Here is a 23662-nt window from a genome sequence, read left to right as displayed (position 1 = left end):
CAATGCATGGTCAATGTACAGCAATGACACACCTGTGTGAACAGCCAGGAGACCCCCCCCCCCATGTTATGTTACATAGTTACATAGTTAGTACGGTCGAAAAAAGACATATGTCCATCAAGTTCAACCAGGGAATTAAGGGGTAGGGGTGTGGCGCGATATTGGGGAAGGGATGAGATTTTATATTTCTTCATAAGCATTAATCTTATTTTGTCAATTAGGAACATTCAGCACCCACCCGCTATCAAGGCAGCTGCCTATCATGTCATGCCCTACCTGCACAGGTGTGCTGGCTACTCAAATGATCCAATTAAGGAGGCCATTTAGTCAGCAGCAGCAGAAGTCCTGTGCCTGGACGCTCCAACAGGGGCCAGACACAAGCAGAAGCAGAAGCAGCAGAAGCAGCAGCAGCACCACCTTTTGTTTTTTGGCTGCAGCAGCAGCAAGGCCCACAGGGCTGGCTAGCTGGCTAGCCAGCAAGCAGGTAGCAATGAAAGTAGGAATCTTTCTTTTTAACCCTGTAAGGGGGTGGTGCACTGTACCCGAAGATACTGCCATATCGGGTCAATGCATAGGGCGACGGAAGCAAGCTTCGAAATCGGCCCCCGTTCTCAAAAATCCATTTAATATATGGTCCCCAGATAGGGGACGTATCAGATATTAAACTGATAAGAACAGATACTACACTTGATCTTAGCCAAAAGGCCGAGAAGCGATAACCGTGAAAGGGGCGGGCCCAACAAGGTCCCCTTCATGGGCACTATCACTGCTTGCTGTCAGGGAGGCTGCCAGACAATTTTCCATGCACACTCTGGGCTGGGGGGCAGTCAACCACCAGTACACACAGCAGAACCTAAACCCATACCATTATTGCTAAGCAGCAAGACAGGGGCCCATTGCACTCCCACGGGGCCTTTTTAAATGCAATCCATAACCCGGATTTGCCAGGAACCCTTCTTACTCCTCCTACTTGCATGTGACACTGGGCTTAGGATCTGCATAGGAAACACACACACAAGCACACACCTACCTTTGTTGCCTGCAGATGCCTCCTTGGCTGTCCCCAAACGGTATCAAACCAACACCCACGGGAAGCTGTAAGCATAGAGGACATGCCTGCACCCCATTGGACTTACCTGTGTGGGTTAAATCCGGGTTATTTGACAACCTATGGCGGTGATGGTTCTGCTCAGGCAGAGCAGTGCTGATGCTCCTCATAAAGCTGTCGCTGCTGTGAAGGTTCTAGGTGACATCACAAATCCCTATGGTTACATACACAACAAAGCTGGGTTGTTGTTGTTTACACTCTGCAAGGCCTGTGGAAGTGAGTGACATCATAGCACTGTAGTTCTGAGGGTTCAAGATGGATGCAACAATCTCCTGTTGCTTCTATGAAGGCCGTAATAGACGGCATCACCAAACAGCTCCATAGTCACATACACAGCAAAGGAGAGATGTTGTTTACACCTAGTGATGTCAGTGGTATTGAGTGACATCACAGCACAGTGCTAAGGCTCCTGGGCCTGGACACAGCAGCGGCTGCAATATCTCAACGGAGAATACGTTTATATCTATGTGTGTGTGTGCGCATATATATATATATATATATATATATATATATATATATATATATATATATATATTTCTCCGCCGAAATCACTTTTAAACCCATTTCCACCTTTTTTTCCCTTCTCTTCCTCTTACTTTTTTTTCACGTTTTTTTACGTTTTTCTCCTTTTCGCCTCTTTTCTGGGCGTATTATTCTTCTTTTTCTTCTTTTTTTTCGTCTAATGCATACCCCATCAGTGCAGCAATGCTTATTCAATACCGCCAGCAGATGGAGACACTGGGGGATAATTTTCTAAGGATTTATACTGATTTTTCCTGTCTGAATTTGTCGCACAGAAAGTTGCAGGCCAAATATGTGTGACATTTCTGCGACTTTAGCTTCTAGAGCATTTTTACAACATTATACATAGGTGCTGAATACATAAAAAGCGACTGTTCAGCGACAGACAAGTCGCATCGGCTGAAAGTAGGCCAGAATGTCAGTCCATGTTGGAGCAGGTTTAGATACAGTCTAAAGCATAGATCTCAAAGTCTGTGCACAGAATTTAGCAAGGGCCTCGCACCTTCTGATGCATCAGGTAGGTGCACAATAGCATAGCCTAACCCTCTGTACTTTGGTCTATATTGATGCGGGACATAGACAGCCAGCTGATGACCAATCCATTAGTGCAATGGATGGCTGGAAGCATTTGTCTTTGCCTTTGCAATACCACAGAAGCAATGCATGGTCAATGTACAGCAATGACACACCTGTGTGAACAGCCAGGAGACCCCCCCCCATGTTATGTTACATAGTTACATAGTTAGTACGGTCGAAAAAAGACATATGTCCATCAAGTTCAACCAGGGAATTAAGGGGTAGGGGTGTGGCGCGATATTGGGGAAGGGATGAGATTTTATATTTCTTCATAAGCATTAATCTTATTTTGTCAATTAGGAACATTCAGCACCCACCCGCTATCAAGGCAGCTGCCTATCATGTCATGCCCTACCTGCACAGGTGTGCTGGCTACTCAAATGATCCAATTAAGGAGGCCATTTAGTCAGCAGCAGCAGAAGTCCTGTGCCTGGACGCTCCAACAGGGGCCAGACACAAGCAGAAGCAGAAGCAGCAGAAGCAGCAGCAGCACCACCTTTTGTTTTTTGGCTGCAGCAGCAGCAAGGCCCACAGGGCTGGCTAGCTGGCTAGCCAGCAAGCAGGTAGCAATGAAAGTAGGAATCTTTCTTTTTAACCCTGTAAGGGGGTGGTGCACTGTACCCGAAGATACTGCCATATCGGGTCAATGCATAGGGTGACGGAAGCAAGCTTCGAAATCGGCCCCCGTTCTCAAAAATCCATTTAATATATGGTCCCCAGATAGGGGACGTATCAGATATTAAACTGATAAGAACAGATACTACACTTGATCTTAGCCAAAAGGCCGAGAAGCGATAACCGTGAAAGGGGCGGGCCCAACAAGGTCCCCTTCATGGGCACTATCACTGCTTGCTGTCAGGGAGGCTGCCAGACAATTTTCCATGCACACTCTGGGCTGGGGGGCAGTCAACCACCAGTACACACAGCAGAACCTAAACCCATACCATTATTGCTAAGCAGCAAGACAGGGGCCCATTGCACTCCCACGGGGCCTTTTTAAATGCAATCCATAACCCGGATTTGCCAGGAACCCTTCTTACTCCTCCTACTTGCATGTGACACTGGGCTTAGGATCTGCATAGGAAACACACACACAAGCACACACCTACCTTTGTTGCCTGCAGATGCCTCCTTGGCTGTCCCCAAACGGTATCAAACCAACACCCACGGGAAGCTGTCAGCATAGAGGACATGCCTGCACCCCATTGGACTTACCTGTGTGGGTTAAATCCGGGTTATTTGACAACCTATGGCGGTGATGGTTCTGCTCAGGCAGAGCAGTGCTGATGCTCCTCATAAAGCTGTCGCTGCTGTGAAGGTTCTAGGTGACATCACAAATCCCTATGGTTACATACACAACAAAGCTGGGTTGTTGTTGTTTACACTCTGCAAGGCCTGTGGAAGTGAGTGACATCATAGCACTGTAGTTCTGAGGGTTCAAGATGGATGCAACAATCTCCTGTTGCTTCTATGAAGGCCGTAATAGACGACATCACCAAACAGCTCCATAGTCACATACACAGCAAAGGAGAGATGTTGTTTACACCTAGTGATGTCAGTGGTATTGAGTGACATCACAGCACAGTGCTAAGGCTCCTGGGCCTGGACACAGCAGCGGCTGCAATATCTCAACGGAGAATACGTTTATATCTATGTGTGTGTGTGCGCATATATATATATATATATATATATATATATATATATATATATTTCTCCGCCGAAATCACTTTTAAACCCATTTCCACCTTTTTTTCCCTTCTCTTCCTCTTACTTTTTTTTCACGTTTTTTTACGTTTTTCTCCTTTTCGCCTCTTTTCTGGGCGTATTATTCTTCTTTTTCTTCTTTTTTTTCGTCTAATGCATACCCCATCAGTGCAGCAATGCTTATTCAATACCGCCAGCAGATGGAGACACTGGGGGATAATTTTCTAAGGATTTATACTGATTTTTCCTGTCTGAATTTGTCGCACAGAAAGTTGCAGGCCAAATATGTGTGACATTTCTGCGACTTTAGCTTCTAGAGCATTTTTACAACATTATACATAGGTGCTGAATACATAAAAAGCGACTGTTCAGCGACAGACAAGTCGCATCGGCTGAAAGTAGGCCAGAATGTCAGTCCATGTTGGAGCAGGTTTAGATACAGTCTAAAGCATAGATCTCAAAGTCTGTGCACAGAATTTAGCAAGGGCCTCGCACCTTCTGATGCATCAGGTAGGTGCACAATAGCATAGCCTAACCCTCTGTACTTTGGTCTATATTGATGCGGGACATAGACAGCCAGCTGATGACCAATCCATTAGTGCAATGGATGGCTGGAAGCATTTGTCTTTGCCTTTGCAATACCACAGAAGCAATGCATGGTCAATGTACAGCAATGACACACCTGTGTGAACAGCCAGGAGACCCCCCCCCCCCCCCATGTTATGTTACATAGTTACATAGTTAGTACGGTCGAAAAAAGACATATGTCCATCAAGTTCAACCAGGGAATTAAGGGGTAGGGGTGTGGCGCGATATTGGGGAAGGGATGAGATTTTATATTTCTTCATAAGCATTAATCTTATTTTGTCAATTAGGAACATTCAGCACCCACCCGCTATCAAGGCAGCTGCCTATCATGTCATGCCCTACCTGCACAGGTGTGCTGGCTACTCAAATGATCCAATTAAGGAGGCCATTTAGTCAGCAGCAGCAGAAGTCCTGTGCCTGGACGCTCCAACAGGGGCCAGACACAAGCAGAAGCAGAAGCAGCAGAAGCAGCAGCAGCACCACCTTTTGTTTTTTGGCTGCAGCAGCAGCAAGGCCCACAGGGCTGGCTAGCTGGCTAGCCAGCAAGCAGGTAGCAATGAAAGTAGGAATCTTTCTTTTTAACCCTGTAAGGGGGTGGTGCACTGTACCCGAAGATACTGCCATATCGGGTCAATGCATAGGGCGACGGAAGCAAGCTTCGAAATCGGCCCCCGTTCTCAAAAATCCATTTAATATATGGTCCCCAGATAGGGGACGTATCAGATATTAAACTGATAAGAACAGATACTACACTTGATCTTAGCCAAAAGGCCGAGAAGCGATAACCGTGAAAGGGGCGGGCCCAACAAGGTCCCCTTCATGGGCACTATCACTGCTTGCTGTCAGGGAGGCTGCCAGACAATTTTCCATGCACACTCTGGGCTGGGGGGCAGTCAACCACCAGTACACACAGCAGAACCTAAACCCATACCATTATTGCTAAGCAGCAAGACAGGGGCCCATTGCACTCCCACGGGGCCTTTTTAAATGCAATCCATAACCCGGATTTGCCAGGAACCCTTCTTACTCCTCCTACTTGCATGTGACACTGGGCTTAGGATCTGCATAGGAAACACACACACAAGCACACACCTACCTTTGTTGCCTGCAGATGCCTCCTTGGCTGTCCCCAAACGGTATCAAACCAACACCCACGGGAAGCTGTAAGCATAGAGGACATGCCTGCACCCCATTGGACTTACCTGTGTGGGTTAAATCCGGGTTATTTGACAACCTATGGCGGTGATGGTTCTGCTCAGGCAGAGCAGTGCTGATGCTCCTCATAAAGCTGTCGCTGCTGTGAAGGTTCTAGGTGACATCACAAATCCCTATGGTTACATACACAACAAAGCTGGGTTGTTGTTGTTTACACTCTGCAAGGCCTGTGGAAGTGAGTGACATCATAGCACTGTAGTTCTGAGGGTTCAAGATGGATGCAACAATCTCCTGTTGCTTCTATGAAGGCCGTAATAGACGACATCACCAAACAGCTCCATAGTCACATACACAGCAAAGGAGAGATGTTGTTTACACCTAGTGATGTCAGTGGTATTGAGTGACATCACAGCACAGTGCTAAGGCTCCTGGGCCTGGACACAGCAGCGGCTGCAATATCTCAACGGAGAATACGTTTATATCTATGTGTGTGTGTGCGCATATATATATATATATATATATATATATATATATATATATATTTCTCCGCCGAAATCACTTTTAAACCCATTTCCACCTTTTTTTCCCTTCTCTTCCTCTTACTTTTTTTTCACGTTTTTTTACGTTTTTCTCCTTTTCGCCTCTTTTCTGGGCGTATTATTCTTCTTTTTCTTCTTTTTTTTCGTCTAATGCATACCCCATCAGTGCAGCAATGCTTATTCAATACCGCCAGCAGATGGAGACACTGGGGGATAATTTTCTAAGGATTTATACTGATTTTTCCTGTCTGAATTTGTCGCACAGAAAGTTGCAGGCCAAATATGTGTGACATTTCTGCGACTTTAGCTTCTAGAGCATTTTTACAACATTATACATAGGTGCTGAATACATAAAAAGCGACTGTTCAGCGACAGACAAGTCGCATCGGCTGAAAGTAGGCCAGAATGTCAGTCCATGTTGGAGCAGGTTTAGATACAGTCTAAAGCATAGATCTCAAAGTCTGTGCACAGAATTTAGCAAGGGCCTCGCACCTTCTGATGCATCAGGTAGGTGCACAATAGCATAGCCTAACCCTCTGTACTTTGGTCTATATTGATGCGGGACATAGACAGCCAGCTGATGACCAATCCATTAGTGCAATGGATGGCTGGAAGCATTTGTCTTTGCCTTTGCAATACCACAGAAGCAATGCATGGTCAATGTACAGCAATGACACACCTGTGTGAACAGCCAGGAGACCCCCCCCCCCCCCATGTTATGTTACATAGTTACATAGTTAGTACGGTCGAAAAAAGACATATGTCCATCAAGTTCAACCAGGGAATTAAGGGGTAGGGGTGTGGCGCGATATTGGGGAAGGGATGAGATTTTATATTTCTTCATAAGCATTAATCTTATTTTGTCAATTAGGAACATTCAGCACCCACCCGCTATCAAGGCAGCTGCCTATCATGTCATGCCCTACCTGCACAGGTGTGCTGGCTACTCAAATGATCCAATTAAGGAGGCCATTTAGTCAGCAGCAGCAGAAGTCCTGTGCCTGGACGCTCCAACAGGGGCCAGACACAAGCAGAAGCAGAAGCAGCAGAAGCAGCAGCAGCACCACCTTTTGTTTTTTGGCTGCAGCAGCAGCAAGGCCCACAGGGCTGGCTAGCTGGCTAGCCAGCAAGCAGGTAGCAATGAAAGTAGGAATCTTTCTTTTTAACCCTGTAAGGGGGTGGTGCACTGTACCCGAAGATACTGCCATATCGGGTCAATGCATAGGGCGACGGAAGCAAGCTTCGAAATCGGCCCCCGTTCTCAAAAATCCATTTAATATATGGTCCCCAGATAGGGGACGTATCAGATATTAAACTGATAAGAACAGATACTACACTTGATCTTAGCCAAAAGGCCGAGAAGCGATAACCGTGAAAGGGGCGGGCCCAACAAGGTCCCCTTCATGGGCACTATCACTGCTTGCTGTCAGGGAGGCTGCCAGACAATTTTCCATGCACACTCTGGGCTGGGGGGCAGTCAACCACCAGTACACACAGCAGAACCTAAACCCATACCATTATTGCTAAGCAGCAAGACTCCTACTTGCATGTGACACTGGGCTTAGGATCTGCATAGGAAACACACACACAAGCACACACCTACCTTTGTTGCCTGCAGATGCCTCCTTGGCTGTCCCCAAACGGTATCAAACCAACACCCACGGGAAGCTGTAAGCATAGAGGACATGCCTGCACCCCATTGGACTTACCTGTGTGGGTTAAATCCGGGTTATTTGACAACCTATGGCGGTGATGGTTCTGCTCAGGCAGAGCAGTGCTGATGCTCCTCATAAAGCTGTCGCTGCTGTGAAGGTTCTAGGTGACATCACAAATCCCTATGGTTACATACACAACAAAGCTGGGTTGTTGTTGTTTACACTCTGCAAGGCCTGTGGAAGTGAGTGACATCATAGCACTGTAGTTCTGAGGGTTCAAGATGGATGCAACAATCTCCTGTTGCTTCTATGAAGGCCGTAATAGACGACATCACCAAACAGCTCCATAGTCACATACACAGCAAAGGAGAGATGTTGTTTACACCTAGTGATGTCAGTGGTATTGAGTGACATCACAGCACAGTGCTAAGGCTCCTGGGCCTGGACACAGCAGCGGCTGCAATATCTCAACGGAGAATACGTTTATATCTATGTGTGTGTGTGCGCATATATATATATATATATATATATATATATATTTCTCCGCCGAAATCACTTTTAAACCCATTTCCACCTTTTTTTCCCTTCTCTTCCTCTTACTTTTTTTTCACGTTTTTTTACGTTTTTCTCCTTTTCGCCTCTTTTCTGGGCGTATTATTCTTCTTTTTCTTCTTTTTTTTCGTCTAATGCATACCCCATCAGTGCAGCAATGCTTATTCAATACCGCCAGCAGATGGAGACACTGGGGGATAATTTTCTAAGGATTTATACTGATTTTTCCTGTCTGAATTTGTCGCACAGAAAGTTGCAGGCCAAATATGTGTGACATTTCTGCGACTTTAGCTTCTAGAGCATTTTTACAACATTATACATAGGTGCTGAATACATAAAAAGCGACTGTTCAGCGACAGACAAGTCGCATCGGCTGAAAGTAGGCCAGAATGTCAGTCCATGTTGGAGCAGGTTTAGATACAGTCTAAAGCATAGATCTCAAAGTCTGTGCACAGAATTTAGCAAGGGCCTCGCACCTTCTGATGCATCAGGTAGGTGCACAATAGCATAGCCTAACCCTCTGTACTTTGGTCTATATTGATGCGGGACATAGACAGCCAGCTGATGACCAATCCATTAGTGCAATGGATGGCTGGAAGCATTTGTCTTTGCCTTTGCAATACCACAGAAGCAATGCATGGTCAATGTACAGCAATGACACACCTGTGTGAACAGCCAGGAGACCCCCCCCCCCCCATGTTATGTTACATAGTTACATAGTTAGTACGGTCGAAAAAAGACATATGTCCATCAAGTTCAACCAGGGAATTAAGGGGTAGGGGTGTGGCGCGATATTGGGGAAGGGATGAGATTTTATATTTCTTCATAAGCATTAATCTTATTTTGTCAATTAGGAACATTCAGCACCCACCCGCTATCAAGGCAGCTGCCTATCATGTCATGCCCTACCTGCACAGGTGTGCTGGCTACTCAAATGATCCAATTAAGGAGGCCATTTAGTCAGCAGCAGCAGAAGTCCTGTGCCTGGACGCTCCAACAGGGGCCAGACACAAGCAGAAGCAGAAGCAGCAGAAGCAGCAGCAGCACCACCTTTTGTTTTTTGGCTGCAGCAGCAGCAGCAAGGCCCACAGGGCTGGCTAGCTGGCTAGCCAGCAAGCAGGTAGCAATGAAAGTAGGAATCTTTCTTTTTAACCCTGTAAGGGGGTGGTGCACTGTACCCGAAGATACTGCCATATCGGGTCAATGCATAGGGCGACGGAAGCAAGCTTCGAAATCGGCCCCTGTTCTCAAAAATCCATTTAATATATGGTCCCCAGATAGGGGACGTATCAGATATTAAACTGATAAGAACAGATACTACACTTGATCTTAGCCAAAAGGCCGAGAAGCGATAACCGTGAAAGGGGCGGGCCCAACAAGGTCCCCTTCATGGGCACTATCACTGCTTGCTGTCAGGGAGGCTGCCAGACAATTTTCCATGCACACTCTGGGCTGGGGGGCAGTCAACCACCAGTACACACAGCAGAACCTAAACCCATACCATTATTGCTAAGCAGCAAGACAGGGGCCCATTGCACTCCCACGGGGCCTTTTTAAATGCAATCCATAACCCGGATTTGCCAGGAACCCTTCTTACTCCTCCTACTTGCATGTGACACTGGGCTTAGGATCTGCATAGGAAACACACACACAAGCACACACCTACCTTTGTTGCCTGCAGATGCCTCCTTGGCTGTCCCCAAACGGTATCAAACCAACACCCACGGGAAGCTGTAAGCATAGAGGACATGCCTGCACCCCATTGGACTTACCTGTGTGGGTTAAATCCGGGTTATTTGACAACCTATGGCGGTGATGGTTCTGCTCAGGCAGAGCAGTGCTGATGCTCCTCATAAAGCTGTCGCTGCTGTGAAGGTTCTAGGTGACATCACAAATCCCTATGGTTACATACACAACAAAGCTGGGTTGTTGTTGTTTACACTCTGCAAGGCCTGTGGAAGTGAGTGACATCATAGCACTGTAGTTCTGAGGGTTCAAGATGGATGCAACAATCTCCTGTTGCTTCTATGAAGGCCGTAATAGACGACATCACCAAACAGCTCCATAGTCACATACACAGCAAAGGAGAGATGTTGTTTACACCTAGTGATGTCAGTGGTATTGAGTGACATCACAGCACAGTGCTAAGGCTCCTGGGCCTGGACACAGCAGCGGCTGCAATATCTCAACGGAGAATACGTTTATATCTATGTGTGTGTGTGCGCATATATATATATATATATATATATATATATATATATATATATATATATATATATATATATATATTTCTCCGCCGAAATCACTTTTAAACCCATTTCCACCTTTTTTTCCCTTCTCTTCCTCTTACTTTTTTTTCACGTTTTTTTACGTTTTTCTCCTTTTCGCCTCTTTTCTGGGCGTATTATTCTTCTTTTTCTTCTTTTTTTTCGTCTAATGCATACCCCATCAGTGCAGCAATGCTTATTCAATACCGCCAGCAGATGGAGACACTGGGGGATAATTTTCTAAGGATTTATACTGATTTTTCCTGTCTGAATTTGTCGCACAGAAAGTTGCAGGCCAAATATGTGTGACATTTCTGCGACTTTAGCTTCTAGAGCATTTTTACAACATTATACATAGGTGCTGAATACATAAAAAGCGACTGTTCAGCGACAGACAAGTCGCATCGGCTGAAAGTAGGCCAGAATGTCAGTCCATGTTGGAGCAGGTTTAGATACAGTCTAAAGCATAGATCTCAAAGTCTGTGCACAGAATTTAGCAAGGGCCTCGCACCTTCTGATGCATCAGGTAGGTGCACAATAGCATAGCCTAACCCTCTGTACTTTGGTCTATATTGATGCGGGACATAGACAGCCAGCTGATGACCAATCCATTAGTGCAATGGATGGCTGGAAGCATTTGTCTTTGCCTTTGCAATACCACAGAAGCAATGCATGGTCAATGTACAGCAATGACACACCTGTGTGAACAGCCAGGAGACCCCCCCCCCATGTTATGTTACATAGTTACATAGTTAGTACGGTCGAAAAAAGACATATGTCCATCAAGTTCAACCAGGGAATTAAGGGGTAGGGGTGTGGCGCGATATTGGGGAAGGGATGAGATTTTATATTTCTTCATAAGCATTAATCTTATTTTGTCAATTAGGAACATTCAGCACCCACCCGCTATCAAGGCAGCTGCCTATCATGTCATGCCCTACCTGCACAGGTGTGCTGGCTACTCAAATGATCCAATTAAGGAGGCCATTTAGTCAGCAGCAGCAGAAGTCCTGTGCCTGGACGCTCCAACAGGGGCCAGACACAAGCAGAAGCAGAAGCAGCAGAAGCAGCAGCAGCACCACCTTTTGTTTTTTGGCTGCAGCAGCAGCAAGGCCCACAGGGCTGGCTAGCTGGCTAGCCAGCAAGCAGGTAGCAATGAAAGTAGGAATCTTTCTTTTTAACCCTGTAAGGGGGTGGTGCACTGTACCCGAAGATACTGCCATATCGGGTCAATGCATAGGGCGACGGAAGCAAGCTTCGAAATCGGCCCCCGTTCTCAAAAATCCATTTAATATATGGTCCCCAGATAGGGGACGTATCAGATATTAAACTGATAAGAACAGATACTACACTTGATCTTAGCCAAAAGGCCGAGAAGCGATAACCGTGAAAGGGGCGGGCCCAACAAGGTCCCCTTCATGGGCACTATCACTGCTTGCTGTCAGGGAGGCTGCCAGACAATTTTCCATGCACACTCTGGGCTGGGGGGCAGTCAACCACCAGTACACACAGCAGAACCTAAACCCATACCATTATTGCTAAGCAGCAAGACAGGGGCCCATTGCACTCCCACGGGGCCTTTTTAAATGCAATCCATAACCCGGATTTGCCAGGAACCCTTCTTACTCCTCCTACTTGCATGTGACACTGGGCTTAGGATCTGCATAGGAAACACACACACAAGCACACACCTACCTTTGTTGCCTGCAGATGCCTCCTTGGCTGTCCCCAAACGGTATCAAACCAACACCCACGGGAAGCTGTAAGCATAGAGGACATGCCTGCACCCCATTGGACTTACCTGTGTGGGTTAAATCCGGGTTATTTGACAACCTATGGCGGTGATGGTTCTGCTCAGGCAGAGCAGTGCTGATGCTCCTCATAAAGCTGTCGCTGCTGTGAAGGTTCTAGGTGACATCACAAATCCCTATGGTTACATACACAACAAAGCTGGGTTGTTGTTGTTTACACTCTGCAAGGCCTGTGGAAGTGAGTGACATCATAGCACTGTAGTTCTGAGGGTTCTAGATGGATGCAACAATCTCCTGTTGCTTCTATGAAGGCCGTAATAGACGACATCACCAAACAGCTCCATAGTCACATACACAGCAAAGGAGAGATGTTGTTTACACCTAGTGATGTCAGTGGTATTGAGTGACATCACAGCACAGTGCTAAGGCTCCTGGGCCTGGACACAGCAGCGGCTGCAATATCTCAACGGAGAATACGTTTATATCTATGTGTGTGTGTGCGCATATATATATATATATATATATATATATATATATATATATATATATTTCTCCGCCGAAATCACTTTTAAACCCATTTCCACCTTTTTTTCCCTTCTCTTCCTCTTACTTTTTTTTCACGTTTTTTTACGTTTTTCTCCTTTTCGCCTCTTTTCTGGGCGTATTATTCTTCTTTTTCTTCTTTTTTTTCGTCTAATGCATACCCCATCAGTGCAGCAATGCTTATTCAATACCGCCAGCAGATGGAGACACTGGGGGATAATTTTCTAAGGATTTATACTGATTTTTCCTGTCTGAATTTGTCGCACAGAAAGTTGCAGGCCAAATATGTGTGACATTTCTGCGACTTTAGCTTCTAAAGCATTTTTACAACATTATACATAGGTGCTGAATACATAAAAAGCGACTGTTCAGCGACAGACAAGTCGCATCGGCTGAAAGTAGGCCAGAATGTCAGTCCATGTTGGAGCAGGTTTAGATACAGTCTAAAGCATAGATCTCAAAGTCTGTGCACAGAATTTAGCAAGGGCCTCGCACCTTCTGATGCATCAGGTAGGTGCACAATAGCATAGCCTAACCCTCTGTACTTTGGTCTATATTGATGCGGGACATAGACAGCCAGCTGATGACCAATCCATTAGTGCAATGGATGGCTGGAAGCATTTGTCTTTGCCTTTGCAATACCACAGAAGCAATGCATGGTCAATGTACAGCAATGACACACCTGTGTGAACAGCCAGGAGACCCCCCCCCCCCATGTTATGTTACATAGTTACATAGTTAGTACGGTCGAAAAAAGACATATGTCCATCAAGTTCAACCAGGGAATTAAGGGGTAGGGGTGTGGCGCGATATTGGGGAAGGGATGAGATTTTATATTTCTTCATAAGCATTAATCTTATTTTGTCAATTAGGAACATTCAGCACCCACCCGCTATCAAGGCAGCTGCCTATCATGTCATGCCCTACCTGCACAGGTGTGCTGGCTACTCAAATGATCCAATTAAGGAGGCCATTTAGTCAGCAGCAGCAGAAGTCCTGTGCCTGGACGCTCCAACAGGGGCCAGACACAAGCAGAAGCAGAAGCAGCAGAAGCACCACCTTTTGTTTTTTGGCTGCAGCAGCAGCAAGGCCCACAGAGCTGGCTAGCTGGCTAGCCAGCAAGCAGGTAGCAATGAAAGTAGGAATCTTTCTTTTTAACCCTGTAAGGGGGTGGTGCACTGTACCCGAAGATACTGCCATATCGGGTCAATGCATAGGGCGACGGAAGCAAGCTTCGAAATCGGCCCCCGTTCTCAAAAATCCATTTAATATATGGTCCCCAGATAGGGGACGTATCAGATATTAAACTGATAAGAACAGATACTACACTTGATCTTAGCCAAAAGGCCGAGAAGCGATAACCGTGAAAGGGGCGGGCCCAACAAGGTCCCCTTCATGGGCACTATCACTGCTTGCTGTCAGGGAGGCTGCCAGACAATTTTCCATGCACACTCTGGGCTGGGGGGCAGTCAACCACCAGTACACACAGCAGAACCTAAACCCATACCATTATTGCTAAGCAGCAAGACAGGGGCCCATTGCACTCCCACGGGGCCTTTTTAAATGCAATCCATAACCCGGATTTGCCAGGAACCCTTCTTACTCCTCCTACTTGCATGTGACACTGGGCTTAGGATCTGCATAGGAAACACACACACAAGCACACACCTACCTTTGTTGCCTGCAGATGCCTCCTTGGCTGTCCCCAAACGGTATCAAACCAACACCCACGGGAAGCTGTAAGCATAGAGGACATGCCTGCACCCCATTGGACTTACCTGTGTGGGTTAAATCCGGGTTATTTGACAACCTATGGCGGTGATGGTTCTGCTCAGGCAGAGCAGTGCTGATGCTCCTCATAAAGCTGTCGCTGCTGTGAAGGTTCTAGGTGACATCACAAATCCCTATGGTTACATACACAACAAAGCTGGGTTGTTGTTGTTTACACTCTGCAAGGCCTGTGGAAGTGAGTGACATCATAGCACTGTAGTTCTGAGGGTTCAAGATGGATGCAACAATCTCCTGTTGCTTCTATGAAGGCCGTAATAGACGACATCACCAAACAGCTCCATAGTCACATACACAGCAAAGGAGAGATGTTGTTTACACCTAGTGATGTCAGTGGTATTGAGTGACATCACAGCACAGTGCTAAGGCTCCTGGGCCTGGACACAGCAGCGGCTGCAATATCTCAACGGAGAATACGTTTATATCTATGTGTGTGTGTGCGCATATATATATATATATATATATATATATATATATATATATATATATTCTCCGCCGAAATCACTTTTAAACCCATTTCCACCTTTTTTTCCCTTCTCTTCCTCTTACTTTTTTTTCACGTTTTTTTACGTTTTTCTCCTTTTCGCCTCTTTTCTGGGCGTATTATTCTTCTTTTTCTTCTTTTTTTTCGTCTAATGCATACCCCATCAGTGCAGCAATGCTTATTCAATACCGCCAGCAGATGGAGACACTGGGGGATAATTTTCTAAGGATTTATACTGATTTTTCCTGTCTGAATTTGTCGCACAGAAAGTTGCAGGCCAAATATGTGTGACATTTCTGCGACTTTAGCTTCTAGAGCATTTTTACAACATTATACATAGGTGCTGAATACATAAAAAGCGACTGTTCAGCGACAGACAAGTCGCATCGGCTGAAAGTAGGCCAGAATGTCAGTCCATGTTGGAGCAGGTTTAGATACAGTCTAAAGCATAGATCTCAAAGTCTGTGCACAGAATTTAGCAAGGGCCTCGCACCTTCTGATGCATCAGGTAGGTGCACAATAGCATAGCCTAACCCTCTGTACTTTGGTCTATATTGATGCGGGACATAGACAGCCAGCTGATGACCAATCCATTAGTGCAATGGATGGCTGGAAGCATTTGTCTTTGCCTTTGCAATACCACAGAAGCAATGCATGGTCAATGTACAGCAATGACACACCTGTGTGAACAGCCAGGAGACCCCCCCCCCCCCATGTTATGTTACATAGTTACATAGTTAGTACGGTCGAAAAAAGACATATGTCCATCAAGTTCAACCAGGGAATTAAGGGGTAGGGGTGTGGCGCGATATTGGGGAAGGGATGAGATTTTATATTTCTTCATAAGCATTAATCTTATTTTGTCAATTAGGAACATTCAGCACCCACCCGCTATCAAGGCAGCTGCCTATCATGTCATGCCCTACCTGCACAGGTGTGCTGGCTACTCAAATGATCCAATTAAGGAGGCCATTTAGTCAGCAGCAGCAGAAGTCCTGTGCCTGGACGCTCCAACAGGGGCCAGACACAAGCAGAAGCAGAAGCAGCAGAAGCAGCAGCAGCACCACCTTTTGTTTTTTGGCTGCAGCAGCAGCAAGGCCCACAGGGCTGGCTAGCTGGCTAGCCAGCAAGCAGGTAGCAATGAAAGTAGGAATCTTTCTTTTTAACCCTGTAAGGGGGTGGTGCACTGTACCCGAAGATACTGCCATATCGGGTCAATGCATAGGGCGACGGAAGCAAGCTTCGAAATCGGCCCCCGTTCTCAAAAATCCATTTAATATATGGTCCCCAGATAGGGGACGTATCAGATATTAAACTGATAAGAACAGATACTACACTTGATCTTAGCCAAAAGGCCGAGAAGCGATAACCGTGAAAGGGGCGGGCCCAACAAGGTCCCCTTCATGGGCACTATCACTGCTTGCTGTCAGGGAGGCTGCCAGACAATTTTCCATGCACACTCTGGGCTGGGGGGCAGTCAACCACCAGTACACACAGCAGAACCTAAACCCATACCATTATTGCTAAGCAGCAAGACAGGGGCCCATTGCACTCCCACGGGGCCTTTTTAAATGCAATCCATAACCCGGATTTGCCAGGAACCCTTCTTACTCCTCCTACTTGCATGTGACACTGGGCTTAGGATCTGCATAGGAAACACACACACAAGCACACACCTACCTTTGTTGCCTGCAGATGCCTCCTTGGCTGTCCCCAAACGGTATCAAACCAACACCCACGGGAAGCTGTAAGCATAGAGGACATGCCTGCACCCCATTGGACTTACCTGTGTGGGTTAAATCCGGGTTATTTGACAACCTATGGCGGTGATGGTTCTGCTCAGGCAGAGCAGTGCTGATGCTCCTCATAAAGCTGTCGCTGCTGTGAAGGTTCTAGGTGACATCACAAATCCCTATGGTTACATACACAACAAAGCTGGGTTGTTGTTGTTTACACTCTGCAAGGCCTGTGGAAGTGAGTGACATCATAGCACTGTAGTTCTGAGGGTTCAAGATGGATGCAACAATCTCCTGTTGCTTCTATGAAGGCCGTAATAGACGACATCACCAAACAGCTCCATAGTCACATACACAGCAAAGGAGAGATGTTGTTTACACCTAGTGATGTCAGTGGTATTGAGTGACATCACAGCACAGTGCTAAGGCTCCTGGGCCTGGACACAGCAGCGGCTGCAATATCTCAACGGAGAATACGTTTATATCTATGTGTGTGTGTGCGCATATATATATATATATATATATATATATATATATATATATTTCTCCGCCGAAATCACTTTTAAACCCATTTCCACCTTTTTTTCCCTTCTCTTCCTCTTACTTTTTTTTCACGTTTTTTTACGTTTTTCTCCTTTTCGCCTCTTTTCTGGGCGTATTATTCTTCTTTTTCTTCTTTTTTTTCGTCTAATGCATACCCCATCAGTGCAGCAATGCTTATTCAATACCGCCAGCAGATGGAGACACTGGGGGATAATTTTCTAAGGATTTATACTGATTTTTCCTGTCTGAATTTGTCGCACAGAAAGTTGCAGGCCAAATATGTGTGACATTTCTGCGACTTTAGCTTCTAGAGCATTTTTACAACATTATACATAGGTGCTGAATACATAAAAAGCGACTGTTCAGCGACAGACAAGTCGCATCGGCTGAAAGTAGGCCAGAATGTCAGTCCATGTTGGAGCAGGTTTAGATACAGTCTAAAGCATAGATCTCAAAGTCTGTGCACAGAATTTAGCAAGGGCCTCGCACCTTCTGATGCATCAGGTAGGTGCACAATAGCATAGCCTAACCCTCTGTACTTTGGTCTATATTGATGCGGGACATAGACAGCCAGCTGATGACCAATCCATTAGTGCAATGGATGGCTGGAAGCATTTGTCTTTGCCTTTGCAATACCACAGAAGCAATGCATGGTCAATGTACAGCAATGACACACCTGTGTGAACAGCCAGGAGACCCCCCCCCCCCATGTTATGTTACATAGTTACATAGTTAGTACGGTCGAAAAAAGACATATGTCCATCAAGTTCAACCAGGGAATTAAGGGGTAGGGGTGTGGCGCGATATTGGGGAAGGGATGAGATTTTATATTTCTTCATAAGCATTAATCTTATTTTGTCAATTAGGAACATTCAGCACCCACCCGCTATCAAGGCAGCTGCCTATCATGTCATGCCCTACCTGCACAGGTGTGCTGGCTACTCAAATGATCCAATTAAGGAGGCCATTTAGTCAGCAGCAGCAGAAGTCCTGTGCCTGGACGCTCCAACAGGGGCCAGACACAAGCAGAAGCAGAAGCAGCAGAAGCAGCAGCAGCACCACCTTTTGTTTTTTGGCTGCAGCAGCAGCAAGGCCCACAGGGCTGGCTAGCTGGCTAGCCAGCAAGCAGGTAGCAATGAAAGTAGGAATCTTTCTTTTTAACCCTGTAAGGGGGTGGTGCACTGTACCCGAAGATACTGCCATATCGGGTCAATGCATAGGGCGACGGAAGCAAGCTTCGAAATCGGCCCCCGTTCTCAAAAATCCATTTAATATATGGTCCCCAGATAGGGGACGTATCAGATATTAAACTGATAAGAACAGATACTACACTTGATCTTAGCCAAAAGGCCGAGAAGCGATAACCGTGAAAGGGGCGGGCCCAACAAGGTCCCCTTCATGGGCACTATCACTGCTTGCTGTCAGGGAGGCTGCCAGACAATTTTCCATGCACACTCTGGGCTGGGGGGCAGTCAACCACCAGTACACACAGCAGAACCTAAACCCATACCATTATTGCTAAGCAGCAAGACAGGGGCCCATTGCACTCCCACGGGGCCTTTTTAAATGCAATCCATAACCCGGATTTGCCAGGAACCCTTCTTACTCCTCCTACTTGCATGTGACACTGGGCTTAGGATCTGCATAGGAAACACACACACAAGCACACACCTACCTTTGTTGCCTGCAGATGCCTCCTTGGCTGTCCCCAAACGGTATCAAACCAACACCCACGGGAAGCTGTCAGCATAGAGGACATGCCTGCACCCCATTGGACTTACCTGTGTGGGTTAAATCCGGGTTATTTGACAACCTATGGCGGTGATGGTTCTGCTCAGGCAGAGCAGTGCTGATGCTCCTCATAAAGCTGTCGCTGCTGTGAAGGTTCTAGGTGACATCACAAATCCCTATGGTTACATACACAACAAAGCTGGGTTGTTGTTGTTTACACTCTGCAAGGCCTGTGGAAGTGAGTGACATCATAGCACTGTAGTTCTGAGGGTTCAAGATGGATGCAACAATCTCCTGTTGCTTCTATGAAGGCCGTAATAGACGACATCACCAAACAGCTCCATAGTCACATACACAGCAAAGGAGAGATGTTGTTTACACCTAGTGATGTCAGTGGTATTGAGTGACATCACAGCACAGTGCTAAGGCTCCTGGGCCTGGACACAGCAGCGGCTGCAATATCTCAACGGAGAATACGTTTATATCTATGTGTGTGTGTGCGCATATATATATATATATATATATATATATATATATATATATATTTCTCCGCCGAAATCACTTTTAAACCCATTTCCACCTTTTTTTCCCTTCTCTTCCTCTTACTTTTTTTTCACGTTTTTTTACGTTTTTCTCCTTTTCGCCTCTTTTCTGGGCGTATTATTCTTCTTTTTCTTCTTTTTTTTCGTCTAATGCATACCCCATCAGTGCAGCAATGCTTATTCAATACCGCCAGCAGATGGAGACACTGGGGGATAATTTTCTAAGGATTTATACTGATTTTTCCTGTCTGAATTTGTCGCACAGAAAGTTGCAGGCCAAATATGTGTGACATTTCTGCGACTTTAGCTTCTAGAGCATTTTTACAACATTATACATAAGTGCTGAATACATAAAAAGCGACTGTTCAGCGACAGACAAGTCGCATCGGCTGAAAGTAGGCCAGAATGTCAGTCCATGTTGGAGCAGGTTTAGATACAGTCTAAAGCATAGATCTCAAAGTCTGTGCACAGAATTTAGCAAGGGCCTCGCACCTTCTGATGCATCAGGTAGGTGCACAATAGCATAGCCTAACCCTCTGTACTTTGGTCTATATTGATGCGGGACATAGACAGCCAGCTGATGACCAATCCATTAGTGCAATGGATGGCTGGAAGCATTTGTCTTTGCCTTTGCAATACCACAGAAGCAATGCATGGTCAATGTACAGCAATGACACACCTGTGTGAACAGCCAGGAGACCCCCCCCCCCATGTTATGTTACATAGTTACATAGTTAGTACGGTCGAAAAAAGACATATGTCCATCAAGTTCAACCAGGGAATTAAGGGGTAGGGGTGTGGCGCGATATTGGGGAAGGGATGAGATTTTATATTTCTTCATAAGCATTAATCTTATTTTGTCAATTAGGAACATTCAGCACCCACCCGCTATCAAGGCAGCTGCCTATCATGTCATGCCCTACCTGCACAGGTGTGCTGGCTACTCAAATGATCCAATTAAGGAGGCCATTTAGTCAGCAGCAGCAGAAGTCCTGTGCCTGGACGCTCCAACAGGGGCCAGACACAAGCAGAAGCAGAAGCAGCAGAAGCAGCAGCAGCACCACCTTTTGTTTTTTGGCTGCAGCAGCAGCAAGGCCCACAGGGCTGGCTAGCTGGCTAGCCAGCAAGCAGATAGCAATGAAAGTAGGAATCTTTCTTTTTAACCCTGTAAGGGGGTGGTGCACTGTACCCGAAGATACTGCCATATCGGGTCAATGCATAGGGCGACGGAAGCAAGCTTCGAAATCGGCCCCCGTTCTCAAAAATCCATTTAATATGTGGTCCCCAGATAGGGGACGTATCAGATATTAAACTGATAAGAACAGATACTACACTTGATCTTAGCCAAAAGGCCGAGAAGCGATAACCGTGAAAGGGGCGGGCCCAACAAGGTCCCCTTCATGGGCACTATCACTGCTTGCTGTCAGGGAGGCTGCCAGACAATTTTCCATGCACACTCTGGGCTGGGGGGCAGTCAACCACCAGTACACACAGCAGAACCTAAACCCATACCATTATTGCTAAGCAGCAAGACAGGGGCCCATTGCACTCCCACGGGGCCTTTTTAAATGCAATCCATAACCCGGATTTGCCAGGAACCCTTCTTACTCCTCCTACTTGCATGTGACACTGGGCTTAGGATCTGCATAGGAAACACACACACAAGCACACACCTACCTTTGTTGCCTGCAGATGCCTCCTTGGCTGTCCCCAAACGGTATCAAACCAACACCCACGGGAAGCTGTAAGCATAGAGGACATGCCTGCACCCCATTGGACTTACCTGTGTGGGTTAAATCCGGGTTATTTGACAACCTATGGCGGTGATGGTTCTGCTCAGGCAGAGCAGTGCTGATGCTCCTCATAAAGCTGTCGCTGCTGTGAAGGTTCTAGGTGACATCACAAATCCCTATGGTTACATACACAACAAAGCTGGGTTGTTGTTGTTTACACTCTGCAAGGCCTGTGGAAGTGAGTGACATCATAGCACTGTAGTTCTGAGGGTTCAAGATGGATGCAACAATCTCCTGTTGCTTCTATGAAGGCCGTAATAGACGACATCACCAAACAGCTCCATAGTCACATACACAGCAAAGGAGAGATGTTGTTTACACCTAGTGATGTCAGTGGTATTGAGTGACATCACAGCACAGTGCTAAGGCTCCTGGGCCTGGACACAGCAGCGGCTGCAATATCTCAACGGAGAATACGTTTATATCTATGTGTGTGTGTGCGCATATATATATATATATATATATATATATATATATATATATTTCTCCGCCGAAATCACTTTTAAACCCATTTCCACCTTTTTTTCCCTTCTCTTCCTCTTACTTTTTTTTCACGTTTTTTTACGTTTTTCTCCTTTTCGCCTCTTTTCTGGGCGTATTATTCTTCTTTTTCTTCTTTTTTTTCGTCTAATGCATACCCCATCAGTGCAGCAATGCTTATTCAATACCGCCAGCAGATGGAGACACTGGGGGATAATTTTCTAAGGATTTATACTGATTTTTCCTGTCTGAATTTGTCGCACAGAAAGTTGCAGGCCAAATATGTGTGACATTTCTGCGACTTTAGCTTCTAGAGCATTTTTACAACATTATACATAGGTGCTGAATACATAAAAAGCGACTGTTCAGCGACAGACAAGTCGCATCGGCTGAAAGTAGGCCAGAATGTCAGTCCATGTTGGAGCAGGTTTAGATACAGTCTAAAGCATAGATCTCAAAGTCTGTGCACAGAATTTAGCAAGGGCCTCGCACCTTCTGATGCATCAGGTAGGTGCACAATAGCATAGCCTAACCCTCTGTACTTTGGTCTATATTGATGCGGGACATAGACAGCCAGCTGATGACCAATCCATTAGTGCAATGGATGGCTGGAAGCATTTGTCTTTGCCTTTGCAATACCACAGAAGCAATGCATGGTCAATGTACAGCAATGACACACCTGTGTGAACAGCCAGGAGACCCCCCCCCCCATGTTATGTTACATAGTTACATAGTTAGTACGGTCGAAAAAAGACATATGTCCATCAAGTTCAACCAGGGAATTAAGGGGTAGGGGTGTGGCGCGATATTGGGGAAGGGATGAGATTTTATATTTCTTCATAAGCATTAATCTTATTTTGTCAATTAGGAACATTCAGCACCCACCCGCTATCAAGGCAGCTGCCTATCATGTCATGCCCTACCTGCACAGGTGTGCTGGCTACTCAAATGATCCAATTAAGGAGGCCATTTAGTCAGCAGCAGCAGAAGTCCTGTGCCTGGACGCTCCAACAGGGGCCAGACACAAGCAGAAGCAGAAGCAGCAGAAGCAGCAGCAGCACCACCTTTTGTTTTTTGGCTGCAGCAGCAGCAAGGCCCACAGGGCTGGCTAGCTGGCTAGCCAGCAAGCAGGTAGCAATGAAAGTAGGAATCTTTCTTTTTAACCCTGTAAGGGGGTGGTGCACTGTACCCGAAGATACTGCCATATCGGGTCAATGCATAGGGCGACGGAAGCAAGCTTCGAAATCGGCCCCCGTTCTCAAAAATCCATTTAATATATGGTCCCCAGATAGGGGACGTATCAGATATTAAACTGATAAGAACAGATACTACACTTGATCTTAGCCAAAAGGCCGAGAAGCGATAACCGTGAAAGGGGCGGGCCCAACAAGGTCCCCTTCATGGGCACTATCACTGCTTGCTGTCAGGGAGGCTGCCAGACAATTTTCCATGCACACTCTGGGCTGGGGGGCAGTCAACCACCAGTACACACAGCAGAACCTAAACCCATACCATTATTGCTAAGCAGCAAGACAGGGGCCCATTGCACTCCCACGGGGCCTTTTTAAATGCAATCCATAACCCGGATTTGCCAGGAACCCTTCT

General features: G+C 46.2%; 11 non-coding genes across 11 annotated transcripts; all 11 read right to left on the bottom strand.

Annotated features, from left to right (window-relative positions):
• Positions 1–526: 526 nt before the first annotated feature.
• Positions 527–717, bottom strand: LOC130298790 (U2 spliceosomal RNA). Its single transcript, XR_008850088.1, has one exon. It is a non-coding gene; the product is annotated as a U2 spliceosomal RNA (small nuclear RNA).
• A 2094-nt stretch (positions 718–2811) lies between these two features.
• On the bottom strand, positions 2812–3002 carry LOC130298796 (U2 spliceosomal RNA). Its single transcript, XR_008850093.1, has one exon. It is a non-coding gene; the product is annotated as a U2 spliceosomal RNA (small nuclear RNA).
• A 2088-nt stretch (positions 3003–5090) lies between these two features.
• On the bottom strand, positions 5091–5281 carry LOC130298789 (U2 spliceosomal RNA). Its single transcript, XR_008850087.1, has one exon. It is a non-coding gene; the product is annotated as a U2 spliceosomal RNA (small nuclear RNA).
• A 2087-nt stretch (positions 5282–7368) lies between these two features.
• Positions 7369–7559, bottom strand: LOC130298788 (U2 spliceosomal RNA). Its single transcript, XR_008850086.1, has one exon. It is a non-coding gene; the product is annotated as a U2 spliceosomal RNA (small nuclear RNA).
• A 2002-nt stretch (positions 7560–9561) lies between these two features.
• Positions 9562–9752, bottom strand: LOC130298762 (U2 spliceosomal RNA). Its single transcript, XR_008850062.1, has one exon. It is a non-coding gene; the product is annotated as a U2 spliceosomal RNA (small nuclear RNA).
• Positions 9753–11857: 2105 nt separating this feature from the next.
• LOC130298787 (U2 spliceosomal RNA) lies at positions 11858–12048 on the bottom strand. Its single transcript, XR_008850085.1, has one exon. It is a non-coding gene; the product is annotated as a U2 spliceosomal RNA (small nuclear RNA).
• Positions 12049–14128: 2080 nt separating this feature from the next.
• LOC130298785 (U2 spliceosomal RNA) lies at positions 14129–14319 on the bottom strand. The gene has a single exon (XR_008850083.1). It is a non-coding gene; the product is annotated as a U2 spliceosomal RNA (small nuclear RNA).
• A 2089-nt stretch (positions 14320–16408) lies between these two features.
• LOC130298784 (U2 spliceosomal RNA) lies at positions 16409–16599 on the bottom strand. Its single transcript, XR_008850082.1, has one exon. It is a non-coding gene; the product is annotated as a U2 spliceosomal RNA (small nuclear RNA).
• Positions 16600–18682: 2083 nt separating this feature from the next.
• LOC130298783 (U2 spliceosomal RNA) lies at positions 18683–18873 on the bottom strand. Its single transcript, XR_008850081.1, has one exon. It is a non-coding gene; the product is annotated as a U2 spliceosomal RNA (small nuclear RNA).
• A 2084-nt stretch (positions 18874–20957) lies between these two features.
• On the bottom strand, positions 20958–21148 carry LOC130298794 (U2 spliceosomal RNA). The gene has a single exon (XR_008850092.1). It is a non-coding gene; the product is annotated as a U2 spliceosomal RNA (small nuclear RNA).
• Positions 21149–23230: 2082 nt separating this feature from the next.
• Positions 23231–23421, bottom strand: LOC130298782 (U2 spliceosomal RNA). The gene has a single exon (XR_008850080.1). It is a non-coding gene; the product is annotated as a U2 spliceosomal RNA (small nuclear RNA).
• Positions 23422–23662: the final 241 nt, after the last annotated feature.

The sequence above is a fragment of the Hyla sarda genome, unplaced genomic scaffold, assembly GCF_029499605.1.
Source record: "Hyla sarda isolate aHylSar1 unplaced genomic scaffold, aHylSar1.hap1 scaffold_1019, whole genome shotgun sequence".
NCBI classification, from domain to species: domain Eukaryota; kingdom Metazoa; phylum Chordata; class Amphibia; order Anura; family Hylidae; genus Hyla; species Hyla sarda.
Note: the sequence above shows the minus strand (reverse complement) of the source record. Positions and strands in the feature narration are given on the sequence as shown.